This window comes from Vespula pensylvanica, chromosome 4, assembly GCF_014466175.1.
Source record: "Vespula pensylvanica isolate Volc-1 chromosome 4, ASM1446617v1, whole genome shotgun sequence".
Lineage (NCBI taxonomy): Eukaryota > Metazoa > Arthropoda > Insecta > Hymenoptera > Vespidae > Vespula > Vespula pensylvanica.
In genome coordinates, this window is record NC_057688.1 from 5,780,126 (window position 1) to 5,799,236 (window position 19,111).

Genomic DNA, 19,111 nt, shown 5'->3' on the forward strand with positions numbered 1-19,111 from the left:
TCCTTTTGTAATTAATTGAAAAACAGAATTTCAAGGTAACCGTAAGATATTTTGTTGAAGTTTGATGATAAAGAAGAAGAGGGTTGTCGAAGACGTTGGTTATTTTATATCTTGCGAATGTTAGAAAAGGTAAAAGGGTGGTGGAACTTGGATACTAGTGGCTCGACTGCAAAAGGAATGAAAGAGAGAAATAGAGAGAGAAAGAGAGAGAGAGAGAGAGAGAGAGAAGAGGTTGAGATGGTTTGGCCTCCGGAGGCCGCGGTCGATACTGCGTCTCTCTACGAGGAAGGCAGTGTTGCCACTGAGTTTCCATGGAATTTACACTTTCTTAGCAAACGTGAAACCTTCTTCTTGCAGCTTTATACATAGTAGACATTTATCATAATATCCTTGAAATTAATCTATACACCCGTTCTCATTCATATTAGTAATAATCTTTTTTCTTTTTTTTTTCAAACGAGATCGCAATAGAAATTTTTTCTTTTCTCTTTTCTCTTTCTTCATATTTTGTTCTCTTTCTTTATTTCTTATACGATATACTTTATGTTTATTGTAATTTCTAATTGCGATCTTCTATGCTGTTAGTATAGTTTAAATAACGAATGTCGTGTGCCGTTATATAAAACTTTCAGTATATCGCTGTTAATAAATGTATGATTTAGAAATTGTGAGGTAGAGTAATCTTTTATTTTTTTATTTTTTATTTTTTGAACTCATGAGCATGTATTTAGATTTTGTGCAATAAGAAAATAATAAGAGGAAAGAGAAAATTTGTTTAAACCTTTGAGAGATAGAAATCGTAAAAAATGATCTATTTTCGTGATCTAGTTTTAAGGTTGCATGTAGAATAGAAGGGTTTTCAAGGAATTTTATGATCTTTTTTTGCGACATTCTACCCCGATTAGTCGTTGAAGGACACCAAAGGGAAACCATTGTAACGAATCGTTAGGGTAGAAACATCGTTCTGTTTATAAGAAAGGGGACACGTCTCCTTGTTTCTTTTATTTTTTTTCTCCTCTCTTTCTTTTTTTTTTATTGTTTTTTCTCTCCTTTCGCGACCTTGGTACAGTGAAATCCGTTCGGAAAGTAAAATATCTGCGAATGAAGGTTTATGAGAGGACATAGTGCTTGAACGCGCTACGACTGAGAAAAAGCGGAAAGCGTGATCCTTTTATAACGACAAATGGGATTTCATAGTTACAACGTTTTGCGTTTGTCTAAAGAGGAAATGAGAAATGACGACACCGACGTAACAACTCGTTAACATTTATTCGGAACGTCGAACGTTTTTATTTCCCAGTAAAGACGCATGTAACACTAACTCGTACTTATATTTTCCATTCCGTTTGAACGTTAATCGTAGTCACAATATTTTCTATAATTATTTATATAGAGTTATTTGTTCAACGGAGATGACTGTGATCATTTTTGTCAATCTTTACATATATACGTATATAGACAGATATATACTTGTATTTTCAATAGTTTTACCAAATAATAATAAAGTCTAATACGTTTTCGAAATTTTATGAAGTTATGAGTATGATTTATAAAAAAAAAAAATTCTCTTACGATGTTTGTTATTATGAGAATATCGATTTTTTAAGAGTTCGATCGATTTAAGAAGAAAAGGAAGCATGGAGCTTAACTAAGTTGAGGTAAATGTCTTGCGTCTAAGATTCGTTCAATGTTATTCGAAGAAGGAAATCCGTCGGTCGAGAAAGAGAAGCACGTGCTCTCGCTCGTTCACTCTCGATTTCATTGTGTTTTTATTGCGCCTCTTAAATTCGCATTTATGAGCTCTTATGTTCTCCCCCGCCTTCCTACCGTGCGGCTCTTCACCTTGCCGCTGCGTCGTCTCGTGCTGGACGACGTAACACCGTGGACCGAATAACATGCACGAGGGCCTCTTTACGTTAAGCCATGTACATGCAAGCTTCTTTTTTACCAGGTGATCCTAACGTGAATCGTCCGTATCATTCTTACTGACACTAGAGTAACATTTTAATGAGACTTTAATATCGATTTCGTCAGACTTCGAAGGGATTTCTTTTTCTACTTAATACTACTAAAACTTTTTGTATATAAAGACAAAGAAAAAAATAGTCCTACCAAAGTTTGGAAAAACTTATATTACATTTGAAATATCGTACTTGTCTATAATACTTGTCTATAATAAGTACGATATTAACTATATTAAGTCTATATTAAGTCTATATAATAATGTCTATATTAAGTACGATAGTAATAGACATATTAACATGTATTATACATACATATAGAAATATGATAATTATTATATATAATATAAATACAAACGATATAAGAGAAAAATATTTTTGTATATAGATACGATATAGTTTTGCGATAATTCGAAAATTTTCATGTATCGGTGTCATGCCTGTTACATAATCTACCAGACAAAAAAATAAATTTTCGAAACTCTTACGTTACCTTCCAAGTAATAATATCTACTTGTTGTATTTAATTTATATATATATATATATATATATATATATATATAAAGAAAAAAAGAAAATTAGCTATGATAAAAAAGTTTTATTGCTTTTTCAAAATTCGAATCCAATAATTTTTCTTTAATTTCGAGAATTTTCGAAAATTGTCGGAATAGTCGAGTAGCTCGATCCTAAACATATCGCGATAAACATGTTAAATATTTTTATCGTTGTCTCGAAAGGATACCGCCTCGGGTTGGTAAGAATTTCGAGGAGTTTTAATTAACAATCATCTTCCTTCGGCGGAACGAAAGTCGACGAACGTAATCGTCGTGAATAGATGGGAGAAACGGGATTCGATGATAATTTCTACGATTGGCCAATTCGAGCTTCGACTCGTGATTTTAGGTCCAACCCACGACATCTTAATAGCTTGCCCTCATCCTTCGGGATCGCATCATGGCCGCTCGTTTTCTTAACTTCCACTTGATTCTCCTTTTTCTTTTACATCAAAAATCATCATTCATTGGATCGTGTAAAATTCGAATAGATTATAATTCCTTTCTCATTAGAATATTCGTTTCTTATAAACGTTGTTTCGAATATATCCTGTATACAGATAATCATTCATATTACATATATTTCAATGATTTAAATAAAAATGTTTAACAAATGTTATCGTTAGATATCTATCTAAATTATTGACAAATATATACTTACGACTAATATTTATATTAATCGTAGTATGTGAAAGATGCGAGATATAATCTTATGATCTGTTTGTTTATGATGATTTAATATACTCTAAATAGGCATTAGAAATGTTGTATGTGTGTACTTACATACATAGATTAAAAACGAACTTCTCACAATGTTCTCACGTCCATCTATATACGATGTGTTTTACGTTTATTAGTTTATAGCAGATATTGGAGAGTGTGCAGGCAGTTAGGCTCAAATAGGACGACCACCGTGGACTTAAATGACCCAAGTTGGGTTTGTAAAGTTGTAATTTATCGTTGATCACCATTAACGAAAAAACTCTGTCGGTATACAAAGTTCTAAGTAAGAGAGGACCAATGAATTTATAGCCTTTAGAAATGAAATCATAAAAGGCTTTTGTACGCACACGGAGACATATTTTTTTTTTTTTTTTAAAGGACAACACGGGTTCGTCTTTCGTACGTTTCAAATCCTTTCGAAATTTTTCTTCAATTTATTCGTCAATTATCCTGTATATCGTCGTTATACGATTTTCTTCTTCTTTTTCTTTCTTTTTATTCGAATTTTCCTAGATTATATTTACTATAATATAATAAACAGATCGTTTATATCAAATATTTCTGATAGATAAATTTTATATATTTTTAACGTTTTAATATAACGATTCGGACGTTCGTATAATAAATTTTTGCTCGTAATAAAATAATCGATTTTTTTTCGTCAACTCTTTTTTACTCAAAAAGACTTCCACATGGAATTTTTTGTTCCTTTATTAAAATTGATATAATCGTGCACGAGCAATGATAGCATCTAAAATATTTACTCGTTAATGGGAACTTGTATCGAAGACAAAAAGAGTTTTGAGTTTTTATTTCTTAAGAGAGAAACGATATCGTACGTTAATTAAATATAAACTTCTTTTCGATCGACCAATGGTCGAAGGATAGATTCGACAAGTGATTAGAAAATCGATAAAATCGGCAAGGACGTTTCATGCATTTCGATCAAATAATGGCCACTTAACGTATAATATTAGATTTTTATTTGTTATCGTCACCTTACCAGAAGAAACGAAGTGTTATCGTCGACGTAGTATTCTGACGTAATATTTTTTTAATAAATTTAATTTCATATTTGCGACGTCACTGAATTCGTATCAAGTAATTAGAAATGTTCAAACCAGGACGAATAATTATTCTTCCTTTTTTTATACAAGTTTTTGATGATTATATTAGTATTTTTGGAATGTTTTATAATGCTCATTGAAAGTATATATGAGTATATATTTCGTTAAAATTTTTATACATTTCTTTTTTTCACTTAACTTAACAAAGTACTCTAAATCTATTATTATAATATATTTACATATCTAAAGAATTAAAAAAAAAGAATTATATATGTATATGTTAAATTCTTTTTAGTATATTATACCATATATTAAATTATAGATTTATTTATAGGTATAAAATATAGAGTGTAGTTTTTGCTCCAATCAAGAATATTTTCAAGAGTAATTTGAGTAATTTAGAAAATTTCAAAATTGCATTTATAATTGGAAGGGGAAAGCTCTCGGAATAAAAGGCTTTATCAGTTAAGATGATCGTTAAGGTCGATGTGCAATTCAGGTTCGTAAAGGAGTCAGGCTCGACGTAATTTGTACTTACCTAGCCTAAGGATTTGCCTGAAGACTCCAGAATCACGAGGCTCGCAATCAGATCTAATGTAGTCGACAATGAAAGCATTTTATTATGTTTTATCGCCTAACCCAAGACCGTCGTAATCTTGGTAAAAGCTAACCTTCGTTCAATTGTCCTTTATAGATCGTCGAAGAAAAAAGAAAAGAAAATTTTTTTCATAAATTTATGATAGTGTATAAAAATTAATGAATTTTATTTTATATATATATAATTACGTTAATGCAGAACGAGTCAAAAGTTTCTAGGTGGGCTAAAAGTTGATTTTAAAGATAGGTGATTCTAAAAATTCTTTACTCCTTTTCAAGACTTCTTGAACTTATACTTTTTCAAGCTAGGCTTGTAATTTTGTAAATTTGTAAAATAAAATGTAAAAAAAAAAAAAAAAATTGTCTTTAAAATTCTTGAGAAAGAATGAAAATTCATTTTTACAATCACCTAAGAACTTTTGATCCACTTAGGAACTTTTAACTCATCTAGAAACTTTTGATTTATCATGTGTAAATAATACCATAACTTTCACGCGATATAACTTTTTTGCAGACGTAAAAAAAAAAGATTAGATCAGACAGCCGGTTAAATCGGTTAGATCGATCTAATCGGATAAATGGATCTGATCGCTGAGGAAGAAAAAAAATCATTAAGATAAGCGGAAACATTTTAATGTGCATTTGTTATAGGTATATTTCTTTTTTTTTTTTTTTAGAGTTTTTTAGAATAGATATCCATGAGAACAATCTTGGTAAAAGCTTCCCATTATAAAGTGTACATCGTAGAATCGTAGGAGTGTAAATAGTCGGTCTTTCTTGTTGTCGTTGGTGCCATTAAAATACCGAGAAAGATTCCCTCCTCGCAAACCGATTTACTTGCCTATTTTTATCCATTTCCCTGGCATTTCCTCGAATGCGTACGGTCGGCTAAAGGGTAGCTGAAAGGACAATGTGCCATGGAGGCTGCTTCATCGATCGTTTCAAACGCGAATCGCAGTAAAACCTTCGTCGTCTTTCACGATTGCAACTAAGCTGTAAATTCTTCCGATAACGTTATTCTACTTTCTCTCTCTCTCTCTCTCTCTCTCTCTCTCTCTCTCTCTCTCACTCTCTCGCTCTCTCTGTCTCCCTGTCTCTCTGTCTCTTATCCCGATTTCTCAGAGCAAAATAAAATTTAAAGCTGATTAAAATTTTTGCTGAAAACTTCGATTTCACTTGGTGCATCATAAAAATTGAAGAAAAATTCTACGAATCTTATCGTTCCTTCGATATAAAATGTATTTGAAATTTGAAAATTTATTCGATGTGTCTTTTATATTGGCACAATAAACTATAGCAATATTTGTTTGATTTTATTTTTCTCGTTGGATATTTTTCATCAGGATTATGTGAAATTTCTACGAGTTAGATAAAGAAGAAAATATCGCGAGCAAACTTTAACAACCTTTATTCATTCGATTCGCTACGATGCCGATGATCGTAATGGCGACGGCAATAATGATGATAATGATGATGATGACGACGGCAATGATGATGATAATGATGATAGCAGGTAATGAGAGGTCTCAGAGGATTGTGTGTTACCGTAGTAAGAAATAGAGGTAGCTTGCTTGGTCAATACCACAAGGAATGATGTCCAAGCCAAGAGTTAAACGTTTCCGAGAGACAAGAGAGTTCGATCTCTGACGGAGCATTGTTTCATATTTACAGGAGAGCCTTTAAAGCGAAGAAATGGCCGTAGCAAAAAGGCGTCTAGTGTCTCAATTAGTGTCTTCTCTCTTCAAGTACGTTTGCGTCTTCATTCGAGTTTTACTGTCTGTGGAGTCGTACAAGTTTCCTGCTATTCCATTGCCCTTCGCATACTAAAGAAATTTACATTCTAGATTTAGATTTTCGAAGAAAAAAGTATCTTTTCAAAATCGTATGATTCTTAAATGATATTTTCATATTGGAAACATCGAAAGATATCCGGATACCTAGTCGTGAGTAATTTTTTGAATAATTCATGCACTGGATATAACATGACGAGACAAACTCGATAGCGTTATTTCAAGAAAATGTTCTTTCGAAAGTTTTCGATGTCGGAAGATAAGGAGGAATGGAGAAAAAGAGAGAGAAGAGTGTATTAGCAAAGGGTGAAGATGTAGAAAGAAAAAGAGAGAGAAAAGAGACAGAAAAAGAAGAAGAAAGAGAAGAAGCAGTTCGCATAGGATCTGTCATCAAGAGAGCCGGCATTTTACAAAGTATAAAGCCAAAGCATATTGCCTGCAGGTGCTACACAGAAGGCAGTCCGCAGGTAGATACGGTGGGCGCCTGATTGGCTTGGCTCGCTCGGGTTCCATCCTACGGTTTTGCGACGGTGCTGTACGAGGCAAAGAGAGGCGGTCGTTGTTACGTGTCGTTCACAACAACTCGTCTCGCGGCGCCTTGCTCTGCTACCTTTGCTCGAAGGTACAACGATTGTGTGTATCTATGTGTATGTATATGTGTGTGTATGTATGTGCGCGAGCGCGCGTGTATGTGTGTATGTGTATGTGCGCAAGAGAAAGAGAAAGAGAAAGAGAGAGAGATAGAGAGAATGGTATAGCCGCGGAGTCTAGTAAATCCTTTCGAGCGTTCTAGCTATCGACTCTCGTCTTTTCGCATAGCCAAGCTACCGAGAGAGCTTTGGCAAAGAGCAACCGAGGTAACTTCTTACCCGAGAAACCGTCGTGTATTTCCGTTCCGTTCACCAGTCCGCTTAGTACGCTTCCGAGCGAATCGCCGACGACACCACGCGACGCCGACTTCTATTTCTTCTCGGTCCGGTCTTTCCAACCGGAGTTCTCGAAGTTGTTCCTTCGCAATAGTGTCGTTGAATCGTTGAATCAGTGAAGATGGATCGTACTTGCTGATTAATAAAGAAACAGAAAGAAAGGAAGAAAGAACCAATCTTGAAATGCTCAGTTAAGATTCAAATTTGATCGTTCATGGCAGACATTTTTTTTGTTCTCTTTTTTTGTTCATTTTTTTTCCTCGCATCATTTCTCTCCCTCTACTTTTTTTCTCGTCTTTTTTTCTTCCCTGAATGAATATGAAAAAGACACCAGACTGAGGATTAATCCTCTGAAATACGAAAAACGCGAAATTCCGAGCGTGCAATCAACAAATCCGATGTCCCTAGCGGCTGTGTCCTTCTTTGAAGGAGATATCAAGTTTCATCGGGTGCTGTTCCAGTTGCCGAAAAGAGGACAGACATGGACTAGCTTGGAAAACGACGACCCTTCTAATGGAAAAGGGCAACAACCCCTGTTTCCGGTCATCTTCTTTTACTTCTTATTGTACTATCGGAAGTCGCTAAAACGCAACGCTACACCACGAGTTAGCCAGCGTGCCGTTGCGCAGCGACCTCTACGTCCTCCTTTTCATCCTTCTCTTCGTAGCCGCAAGGTGAGTCTTTTTCTTTCTTATATATATGTACATATATATATATATATATATATATATATATATGTACGATAGGTATTATAAGTATCGATGAACTTACATACACATATGTGACACGTGTTAACGATGAATTCAACGTGCCCACCATACTTTTTCGACGATTCGAAACGGACCTCGCGAATTTGCACGACTTACTTTTATGTGAATTTTATCGTTTCTTTCGAAGGGATAAAAGAACTCCTTTTCGTTCGCGTTTCCTTCTAGCGCGATTCTCGATCGAGCTTAACTTTTTCGCCAACTCGAGCTGATCTGTTGTAATATTTATGATCTATTCAATTCCCGCGACGGGATTGATTTTTAAACGATACTTTTTTTTTTTGTTTCTTCTCTTATCTCGTTTTTACGCGTTGAAATCTAAACAAATTTTTTGCACTTGCGTAACCTTCTTTATCCTCGATTTTGAGCCGATCGAAAGCTCAATTTAAAATCGATGAAATACTAGTAGCTATAAAAATTATAATCGTTCGTTTTTATTAATATCGTTTCAATACGAGGTTACGTAAAAATGGAAATTACACAATTTTTATGTGTCCTTGAATTCGAAATAAGATCTACAATATCGATCGATAAACTCTGTATCTCAAAGTCGATATACAAAGGCATACTTTTAGAATTCATGCCACGAGGAAGATAGAGGGTGATTAGGCATATGAGATAAGGGATGTCACGAGGAAAGAGGAGGGTGGTGGTGTGCAGGGACTATCAACGTGTACAATTCGTTTGGTCTCTCCCTCGTTTTACGAGTCACGTATGGCGCGCGCATGTTCAGCATTATTTTGTTCATCCCTACGTGAATGTATCTACCTATAGACCAGTGTTTTTAATCACTCTCTTCTTTTTTCTCCCCCTCTCTCTGTCTCCGTCTCTGTCTCTGTCTCTCCTCATTTATTTCACAATTTTTTTTGTTCTCTTTCCGACGGTGACGTCAGAATAGTCGATAACGATGCGACCGAACTTACAGGGTGTTATAAAAGATACAAGATAACATCGCTATTTAAATTATACACTACTTTTCTTCTTTCTTTCTTTTCTTTTTTTTTTTTTTTTGAGAAGGGAAAAATTTTGAGACAATTTTTTTAATCGAAAGAAATCACTATTTGTTATTTCGAAGGTTCATTATTCTCGTTAAATAAGAGTGAATATGGGAAAGGTTTCAATCGTCTGATCTTCTTTAGTATTGCTCGTAAAATAGATAGATAATATTATATATATTTTTCTCTTCGCCATTGAATATTCTTTATCTTTTTCTGACTGTTCTTCTTTCTCTCTCTCTCTCTTCCTCATCAAAAGGATGGGAAAATATAAGAGAACGAGTTTAGAGTTGTAGAGTTTTACTCGATACGAGTACATATCGCGTATCCATGAAATTTATCGGTAGGTAGATATATAGACGGTCGTGCACGTATACGTAGAGGATAGGAGCATATACTTTGAGATAAAAGGAGAAAGAGCCAGAAAAAGAGAAAGAGAGAGAGAGAGAAAGAGAGATACAGATAAAGAGAGAGAGAGAGAGAAAGAGAGAGAGAGAAGAGGAGAATCAGCTTCAGCCGAATGCAAGGATAAAGATGCAAAAGTGGTGGCGTAGCAACGCGGACTAAATAAAATTCAGAATTTATGGAAAACGAGGGAGAGAAAGAGAAAGGGTGCCGATGTTGGTATTGGTGTTGATGTTGGGTGTTGGTATTGGTGATGATACTGATGGTGGTGATGGTGATGGTGATGGTGATGGTGGAGGAGGAGTGGAGAATGTAGGAAAAAGAAGAGAGAAGCTTGGTAATGGGCGGACTGAGTGTACTCGCCAGAACCGGAGGAGCTTCCCAATGAATTTGAATAAAAATGGGTTGGAAATGGAGGCGTGGTGGGTTCAGGGAGTGCGACGAAGATATGCTGCTTCACGTTACGTGCGTATCTCTTTCATTCTCTATCCTTCTCTCTCTCTCTCCCTCTCCCACTTATTCTCTGCGGGTTCCTTTGTGCGCGTGCTATAGAGAGAAAGAGAGAAAGAGAGAGAGAAGACTAATATTCCGGGGGTGGTCGAACGGGTAGGCGGTTATGGCGCGTTGCGTTTCTGCTCGCATGAGAAAAATGGATACTCCGATGTCCGTGTATGCATCGTCGCCATATATGAACGACGTCCGACAGTACTTTTTTACGATGCGACCTTTATGTCGTCGCATTTTGCAGTACGAATTGTCAAGGTGAACCTTCAGTTTTTTTCGACATAATCGTACGATGTATAAGTAAGTACTTAGATAGTCACTTACCTAGTCGTGTTGATTATCGCGAAGGTGAAGTTGTCTCGTTGAATAGTCATTTACTACTTTAACTATTTCGTAAACTATCTTTTTTAAATACGTTACGAAGCTTTTTTTTTTTTTGTTATGTTACTTTAACATTAATCAAATCAAGCAATAAAATACTCATCGATGTAATTATCCTGTTTTTTTTTTTCGCCATCACTTGTTACTTACCTCTTTACATATATATATATATATATATATATATATATATATATATATACGTATATATGTTTTTTGTTTAATCTCATAATTTTGTCGTCGTAGTTAACATCGATAGAACCGTATATAATAGCTATGATCACGATCGTTAATAAATAAAATATCGTCAAAGAAACTACACGATCCGAACCTCGTACTATCTACCTACTTAAGTACCTTCTACGAGTTATTTCGGTCGGAGATTGTGGCTTAAGTTACAGTACAAATTCCTAAGTATGCGTATATATATATCTATATTTTGAAAGTGTTCCGAAAAGGATGGAACGTACGAAAAACAAGAGAGAAAGAGAAGGAGAGTCTGATATATGCGAGAAAGAGAATAGAAACTAAGAGAAACACACGAAGTTGCTCTCCCGCCAAGCAGGCCGGACACGACGTGCTCGAGAAGATGCCGAGGTAGAAGGAGAAACAGGAGACGATGGTGATGGTGAAGAGGAGGAAGAGGAGGAGGAGTAGGAGGGAGGGAGGGAAGAAGAGAGGGAGGCGGGAGTTGGGGTTAGGATAGAGAATATGGCTGCAACATCAAGTATCAACAATATTGCCCCTGGCTCCGAGGCTTTTGACACGTAAAAAATAAGACGAGGACCGGCGGTATCCGGCAGGCTCCTTCTAAGCGGTCTCTCTCTCTCTCTTTCTTTCTCTGGCCCTGTCTCTATCTCTCTTTCTCTCTTTCTCTCTCTCTCTTTCTTTCTCGAGGCTGCAGAAAGCAGCATGGAATTCAAGATGGCTGTCACGGATTGCTGGTTATGCGTGGGCCGTTCCTTCGTCTCCGTATCGTTGTCTCGAATCTCGTGGCCACGTGTGCGCCCTGTCACGATGCTTGGTTGCCATTGCTTAAACTCCCGTCGAACGAAGCACTCCTTTTTGGATTATTACAAGCATCCTTTTATTTATTTGTTTGTTTGTTCGTTCGTTAGTTTGTGTCATTTCGTTTCTTTCATTTTCTTCGTCTTTTTCTCAAGATTTTGTTTCTTTTTGTTCTCCTTCTTTTTCTGTATTTTTTTTTTTTTTTTTAATTTCCTCTTGGTCGTAAGTAGTCTCTCTTAGTTGGGCCATTGCTAGCGCACTTTTGTTTGTTTATTTATTTATTTATTTATTTTGGTTCTTTTCTGTATCGATAAGAGGACAGATAAAATGTAATTAATTAAATTTACGTATATGTATTTTTTTTTTTTTTTAATATGTAATTTGTTCTAGTAATATATAAAATTTTATATATTTTAGACTGTTTGTTTAATGAATATAATTGTCGTATGGCTAAGTTCTAGAGATTGACCAAATTCTTTTGATATTTATAAAACGATAGGATATATTACAATATAGCTAATTGCATTTGTTTTAACAATATTTACAATTCTAAATGTTCTAGTCGATTATAATTTGTAAACACTTGTTGTACAGTTAGGTTCTAAAAATCGAGAAATATTAGACACTTGAATTATAGACATAATTATAAATTTGTTTTAATTCAGAAAAAGAAAATTAAAAAGATGTTATAAAAATATTTTCTTTTTTTTTTTTTTTTGTATTTCGATGTATTTTTGATCAAAATCATTCGACGAAACGATGTTGCGATAAAGAAAGTAGAAGGGTTTTTACGATTTGTGCACCCTTAAGAAGTCACTTTGGGCAACAAGAGAAAATCGATTATACCACCGCGAGCGCAGCTTACGGATCCATTAAACTGCCGGCAGTTAGCGCTGGTAGAGATGTGATATATGAAGTGGGATAAGATTTTTTCGGTGATCGTCCAATTTAATCAGCCACATGTGGACGTAAGTAATATTCATAATTTACGTAGCGTAATGTCGTAAAACGATCTCAAGCCGGTCCCAACGATCTCAACGTTAGTCGGATTTATTCAGCCGTCTCTGGGCAATAGCGCCAGCTTAGAAAAACACGAGAGAAGAAAAAAAGAATATCTTTATTACTATCCTTAGCTTGACCGTATTTTTTTTTTCGCTACGTCGCGAATTTTATTATTCTTTTATTTATTATATTCGTCGTTGCATTGAAGATAAAAAGAAATTTTAACAAACATTTTCATTTTTCGTTATTCTTATGAAGTTTCTCTGGAAACTAGAAGGGCTCTAGAATTCTACTTTCCCTCTCTCTTTCTCTCTCTCTCTCTCTCTCTCTCTCTCTCTCTCTCTCTCTCTTAGCCTTCAAAGGATGTACTTTTGGATCTCACGAAAAGAAATCTTTCAATGGCTCGAAAATATATCCTTGTTATTGGAGCAAAAAATAATGGTTCACGAAAGCCATAATGTCTTTCCTTTTGAAGATTGGCCTTGCTTCGACGATATAATTTAAGCACAGCCTTGGTTGTCGACCTTAACTTTTGTCGAAATACCTGGACCTGCAAGGGAGAAAAAGAAAAGAAAAAAAAAAAGGTAGAATAACCTTATATAAAAAAAAAAATCTTATGGCATTATATCGTAATTTATTCTCTTAAATAATTTCAAGGATACGAATGTAAGTACACGAACATAAGTGTGAAAATGTATTAGATATCTATTAGTCGTCGTCCTTCGTGTCACGTCGAAATTCTTCGTGAAAGTTAAAACGTCACGTACGCATAGTCAAACATATGCTTTCAATTTGCAACGATTATTTGTCCTACAAGAATAGACTTCTATATCAACTTCCTATGTTTAGGATGGCGTGCACACCGTATAAAAGCCGGCAGCCATCCTTCCGGTGATATCTAAACATTGCAGTTTATATACGACGACGAGTTTACGTTAATTGCTCGTTATCCGCACCCCTTTCGTAGTCGAGATTTCTTAAAGAACATTTCACATGCGATATCTACGAATACGTAAATTTATTTTCCATTTTCCTTTTTCTTTTCTTTTTTCTCTTTTTATTGTCGTCACTTAGTATTAATATTTTTATCATTATCGAAAATATAACATTATTCATTTTGAAAACATGTGTATAGTCCGAATTCAAATAAAAAATTTTCTCCAACAACCCTATCGTAGTCGATATTTCTTATAACACATTTCACATGAGACATTTACGAATATATAAGTATGTGTATTAATTTTTTTCCTTTTATTATTTATTAACAATATTTTATCGTTATGTAAAAAATAATATTACTTATTTTCAAAACGTGGATGTAATAAAAATTCGAATATAAAATTTTCCAAAGTGGTTTCAATGATTTCTGACTGATACAATTAGCTAATGCAATCTCCGTTTATCAAAGTCAAGTGTCGAAAATTTATATACCCACTTATATTTCTCCCCGAGAAAAATAACTTTTCATCTTCATAGTGGAACCACCCTCTTATTTATATCCTTTTCGACACCCTTACTGTTTACGTGCTTTCATACGTATAAGTAATACGAACGAATGAAAAAAGTTTCGTCCCTTTTACCGCCGTTCTTCTTTACCGACTCTCGACTTTACTTTCTTCCTTATCGAATGATCACTATCGACTTTCGGCATCTTGTGTCAGGTGGCGCCACGATAGAGCGGAGGACGACGTTTCCATTTAAATGCTCTTTAAAAGGGGCTACGTGATGGTAGTACGTTTCTCTCGTAAAAGAAAGAATACCGTCTAATAAAAATGTAGAATATCGTAATAACGTTCGTATGTTATTTTATTTTTATTATTATATTTATTATTTAATATAAATTTATATCAAATCAAGATTTATTTTAATACGAATTTATAGAACGTACGAAGTTTATTTTTTTTTTATAAACCATACGAATAATATCGTTATAGTTTCTATTAATATTCGATATTAGATAATTAAATGAAAGGAAAATATCTGCATTATTAGACTATTAGGAGAAAAAAAGGGAGGAGGATTTAAAAAGAGAAAGAGAAAGCGGACATTGTAAAATCAAGATGGTTCTCGAGTAGCATGACAGACGAGAGGAGGATGATATAAATATAAAAGTAGAAAGAGAAACGTTGATTCAGGATAAAAGGAAATGAACAAAGAGAAAAGCAGGAATACGAAGAAGTAGCGAGATACGGAGAGGCTAAACTGTCTGCCTCTCATTAAACTGAATTGTCTTTTCAGGAAAATGGGCTTCCTTAATTACTCGACCCTTTCAGCAACTCTGCTTCTTCTTCAAACGTTCTCCGAAATGTCTTTCGTACGAATTGCAATTTGACGAACGCATAAACGAACAAAAGTTAAATCTTTTTTTACTTTTAAATTCTATCTTATCTTTCTTTTTTTCCTTTTGTTTTTTCTTTAAATTTAAACAATACCATTCGTTCTGAATTTACAATTTGATGATATAAAATTTTTTAATTATTAAACTAACGATACAATAATTAAATGCTAATCAAAGTGAAGGAATAAAAGAAACGAGTGGAAATATTCTTTTGCTAATTATCAATATAAAAATGAAATCTCTTTGTTCGTTTCAATGAGTACTCTCTTGAGATGATTCTTTCGAGAAGAAATGCACTGAAACGAAAGTATGGTAAGCATAGGAAAAAGAGAGAGAGAAAGAGACAAGTAAAAGAGAACAAAGGAAGTAAAAGCAGAAAGAAGAAGAGAGAAAGAGAGAAAAGAGCCTCTAAATATGCTAATATCCACAACGTAGGGTAATGAGTTCCTTGTGCCACTATGATCTTCCGAATTGCCATGCATATATACGCAGCTATAAACACAACTTTAGATTACTATATGTAGCATATCAAACGCTCCAGGGTATGCGACTTATTGGCCGTTTGAAGCAGCTTGCTTCGTCTGCTCGCTTTCTATCTCCTATTTCCACGCATCGTCTATGTACCATCGCAAATCCTTCTTTATTATTTTCATTTTGGATTCTAATTTATATACAGTCAGAAAATATACGAGTTAGGATACGTCGGATCGAAAAAGAGAAAAGAGAATATAATAATATTAATAAATCGCAAGTTTATACATAGAGTTGATATCAATAGCAATCATTGAAATAATATTTAATTTCATCGTAGTTATATTTCATTGTATCTACATAATTATCTAGTTAAATCTTTCAAAGAAATAAGTTAATAAAATATTCGTGAAAAAATACATTTTTCATTTCTCTTTTTCTTTTTGTCATCTTTCATATAATATATACAGCTCCATTGTAAGTATGACCGTAAATAATTATCCGCTTGAATTCGTGCCCGCGTTTGTGTTCGTGCGAAGAAAAAAAAAAATTAACAGAATATTCCTACCTTTTTTCCCCGGGATATTTATTATCGAAATATTTTTTGGGATACCAAAATTTGTTTCTAAAATTTTTTTTTTAATATAACACTTCTAATCGATATATTCTTACAGATTATAATCTTTTTCAAGGTTAACATTTTGTTAAGATTGTAAAACATTTCTTATAATTAATATCAAAAGATATAACAAATTAAAAATTAAAAAGAAGATATGAAAAATATTACTAATCAAATCGCGTGGTCTATTCTATTTTATTTTCTATCGATCTATATAGATATATAATGCACTGTCTCGTAAAGAAAATCGATTTCTTTATTTCTTCTTCGAAAAGGATTTTGATGATCAATAATCGATAAGAATTCGTACGATGCTACTATTATTCAGGAGAGCACGTTAATCCGGGAAGGGGGAATAGGAAGGCGGCTCTGGTAATTTCCGCAGGCCTCCACCTTCATCTCATATCCGGATCGTCATCAATCCCTCTGCCGGTCCTCCATCACATTTTCAATTTCCCCCACGTTTCTCGTTTCCTGCTCCTCTCTTGACCCTCCCTCTTGACTCGCCTTCGGTTTTCCTCGATCAAACCCGATCCTAACCGATGCGTCACTATTTCATCAATCATTTTTTTTTATTTTTCATTTCTTCATTTCTTCGTTTAATTCGAAACATCGTTACGTTGAAAATAAATTTCTGTTTCTAGTGTAATCGTAAATAATTATTTAAACAAAAAGTCTTCTTATTAAATATATTGTTGAATATATGACGAGAAATAACAAAATTGAATAACAAAATGAAATTAAACGTAAAATATATATTCTCAGATTAATATTTATTTATGGAAATAGATCGACAATGATATCCTTACCCTTTAATACTACCAACCGTTTAGGGTGAATGATTTAAACATAATGGACGCCATTTAAAATACGGGCTCGATTGAGTTTATACGTATCAGTCGATAAAGCATACAAATGCTATTCTCTTCCGCCTTATGTAAATGGATCTAGATTTATCGATGACTGTGACTATTCTAATTTTTGACAAACGTTGGGTTAGATATCTATAAATTGTATGAATTTAATGGGAATATTATTTTCTCGAATAATTTTAGATTTTTCTCGGTTAATCGTTTTCTTTTTAACTTCCCCTTACCCCGATAAATTCTAATGAAAATCGTCGCAAACGTTCGTTCGTTTCAATCTTTTCTGTAGAAATTCGATCTCGTTACTTCTCTTGAAGGAAGAAAGAGATAAACGAAACAAGGACACGCGAACGATGCGAAACGATTTGGAAATCAGAGTCATGAAATCTTGACGGGCGCGTGGCTCCACGCTGAACGCAGCGACGACGGATGACGATGCCTCGGGAAAAACTAGACTAGGCGTTTTTATGGGCCATCAAATTACGCCGACCACCCCATAAAATGTTTAAGCGGACTTCCGTGCAAGACACTCGACCGACGACCAGGCTAATGTCCTTTGGCAAAAGCGCATCCACCTGTCTGTCCTAACCTATGTTTATCCTATCTTTTTTTCGTTTTATAAATTAATATAATTTTATAAAAGATAAAGAGAAATACAGGAATATAAGACAGGTTAGTTTTTCCTACGTTTTATTTTCATTTCATTTTTAACGCCTCTTTGAAATATCTGCAATATCGATTTCTAATTCGATTGATTTGATTTTGTCTTGAAAAAAAAAATAAATAAATTTGTAAATTAATACGAGCCATCGTAGCCGTCTTAGATATGTATTTATGCTCATATACAGATAGATTTTGAAAGAAATTTTATATATATATATATGTGTGTGTGTGTGTGTGTGTGTGTAATTTATAATATAATATAATATAATATGATATAATATATATATATATATATATATATATATATATATATATATATGTATAGGTATAGGTACCTACATGATCGATTTTAAATACGAAGATCTATGACTACACAATCGATCGTTGTTTGTACGATGAATGAATTAGCTTAGCTCGTATAATGGCTAATGATGGCTTTGCACTTAGCACTGGAAGATCTCATGTCCGACTTTGAATAAACGCATAAATAGCAACAGGCCGTGTGTCCGCTAACGCCTTTAATATCGTATCACGAATATAAACGTCGGCTATAATTCAATATTATAATTATATTCTCGAGTAATAGGGGTTTATTGTGCCAATTAATACGCATCGTTAAAGTAATCGTTAGTTATACGTTTCGATCGTATTTATAACGATCTATTTCGACCGATTTAGACAAACAATCTCGTACGGTTTCTCTCTTGTCTCTCTCTCTCTCTCTCTCTCTCTCTCTCTCTCTCTCTCTCTCTCTCTTCCTTTCTCTCATTCTGTCTTTCTCATTCAAAAATCATGATCGTCTCGAGTAATCCACAGTTCAAACTTTACTATGGGTCGTTTCAATTATCGTTGTTTCGATCGTGTAGGCTCAACGACCGTGCTAATGCCAGTGAAAACAAATAATAATGAAGAAAGCTGACAATGAATAAGTACTTGTAAACAAGATAATAAATTACAACTCTAAATGATTATTTTATGTTGAGCATATATACATTACAAATAAAAGAACGGGACAAGGTAGGAGGAACTATACCTATCTATTTATAGTAAATTCGAAATGTATGCTTAACGAAATTATACAAGAAGACAATTTCACGCGCATTTCACGTTTCACAAATATAAATATATCTACCTACTTACCTATTTCCTTTCTTTTTTTCTTTTCTCTTTTTGTTTCGTTTTCCTCGCTTTACGATTTACAATTTTTTAATCGCCCAAATAAAAATATATTGAAATATTTTAAACGATAAAGACAGAAACAAGAAAAATACACACACACACACACACACACACATGTATATATACCTATACATTTTCAATTCTCTTCGTAATTCGTACTCGAATCACTGAGTCATTCGAAGCACGTCGTTGGAACGATAATCGAAGAAAATATTTAAAAAAAAGACGAAGTGAGGGTTACAACGGTGAGGTAGGGAGGTAAGACGAGGTGGGGAATGGAAAGAGGGGGGGCGGGTGT

At 34.1% G+C, this 19,111-nt stretch overlaps 1 protein-coding gene across 7 annotated transcripts in view; it reads left to right on the forward strand.

Moving 5' to 3' along the window:
• LOC122628458 (homeobox protein abdominal-B-like) overlaps positions 1-19,111 on the forward strand; it is an 82,825-nt gene that overhangs the window by 42,459 nt on the left and 21,255 nt on the right. For 3 of the 7 annotated variants that reach the window (XM_043810799.1, XM_043810796.1, XM_043810798.1), the window contains exon 3: positions 8,080-8,292. The exons of 1 other annotated variant lie outside the window; for it this stretch is intronic. The gene's annotated coding sequence lies outside the window, so the exon portion shown is untranslated. Of the gene's footprint in view, positions 1-7,160; positions 7,315-7,444; positions 8,293-19,111 lie in introns of those variants that run through there. 3 more of the 7 variants (XM_043810800.1, XM_043810797.1, XM_043810795.1) reach the window with 3 other exon arrangements.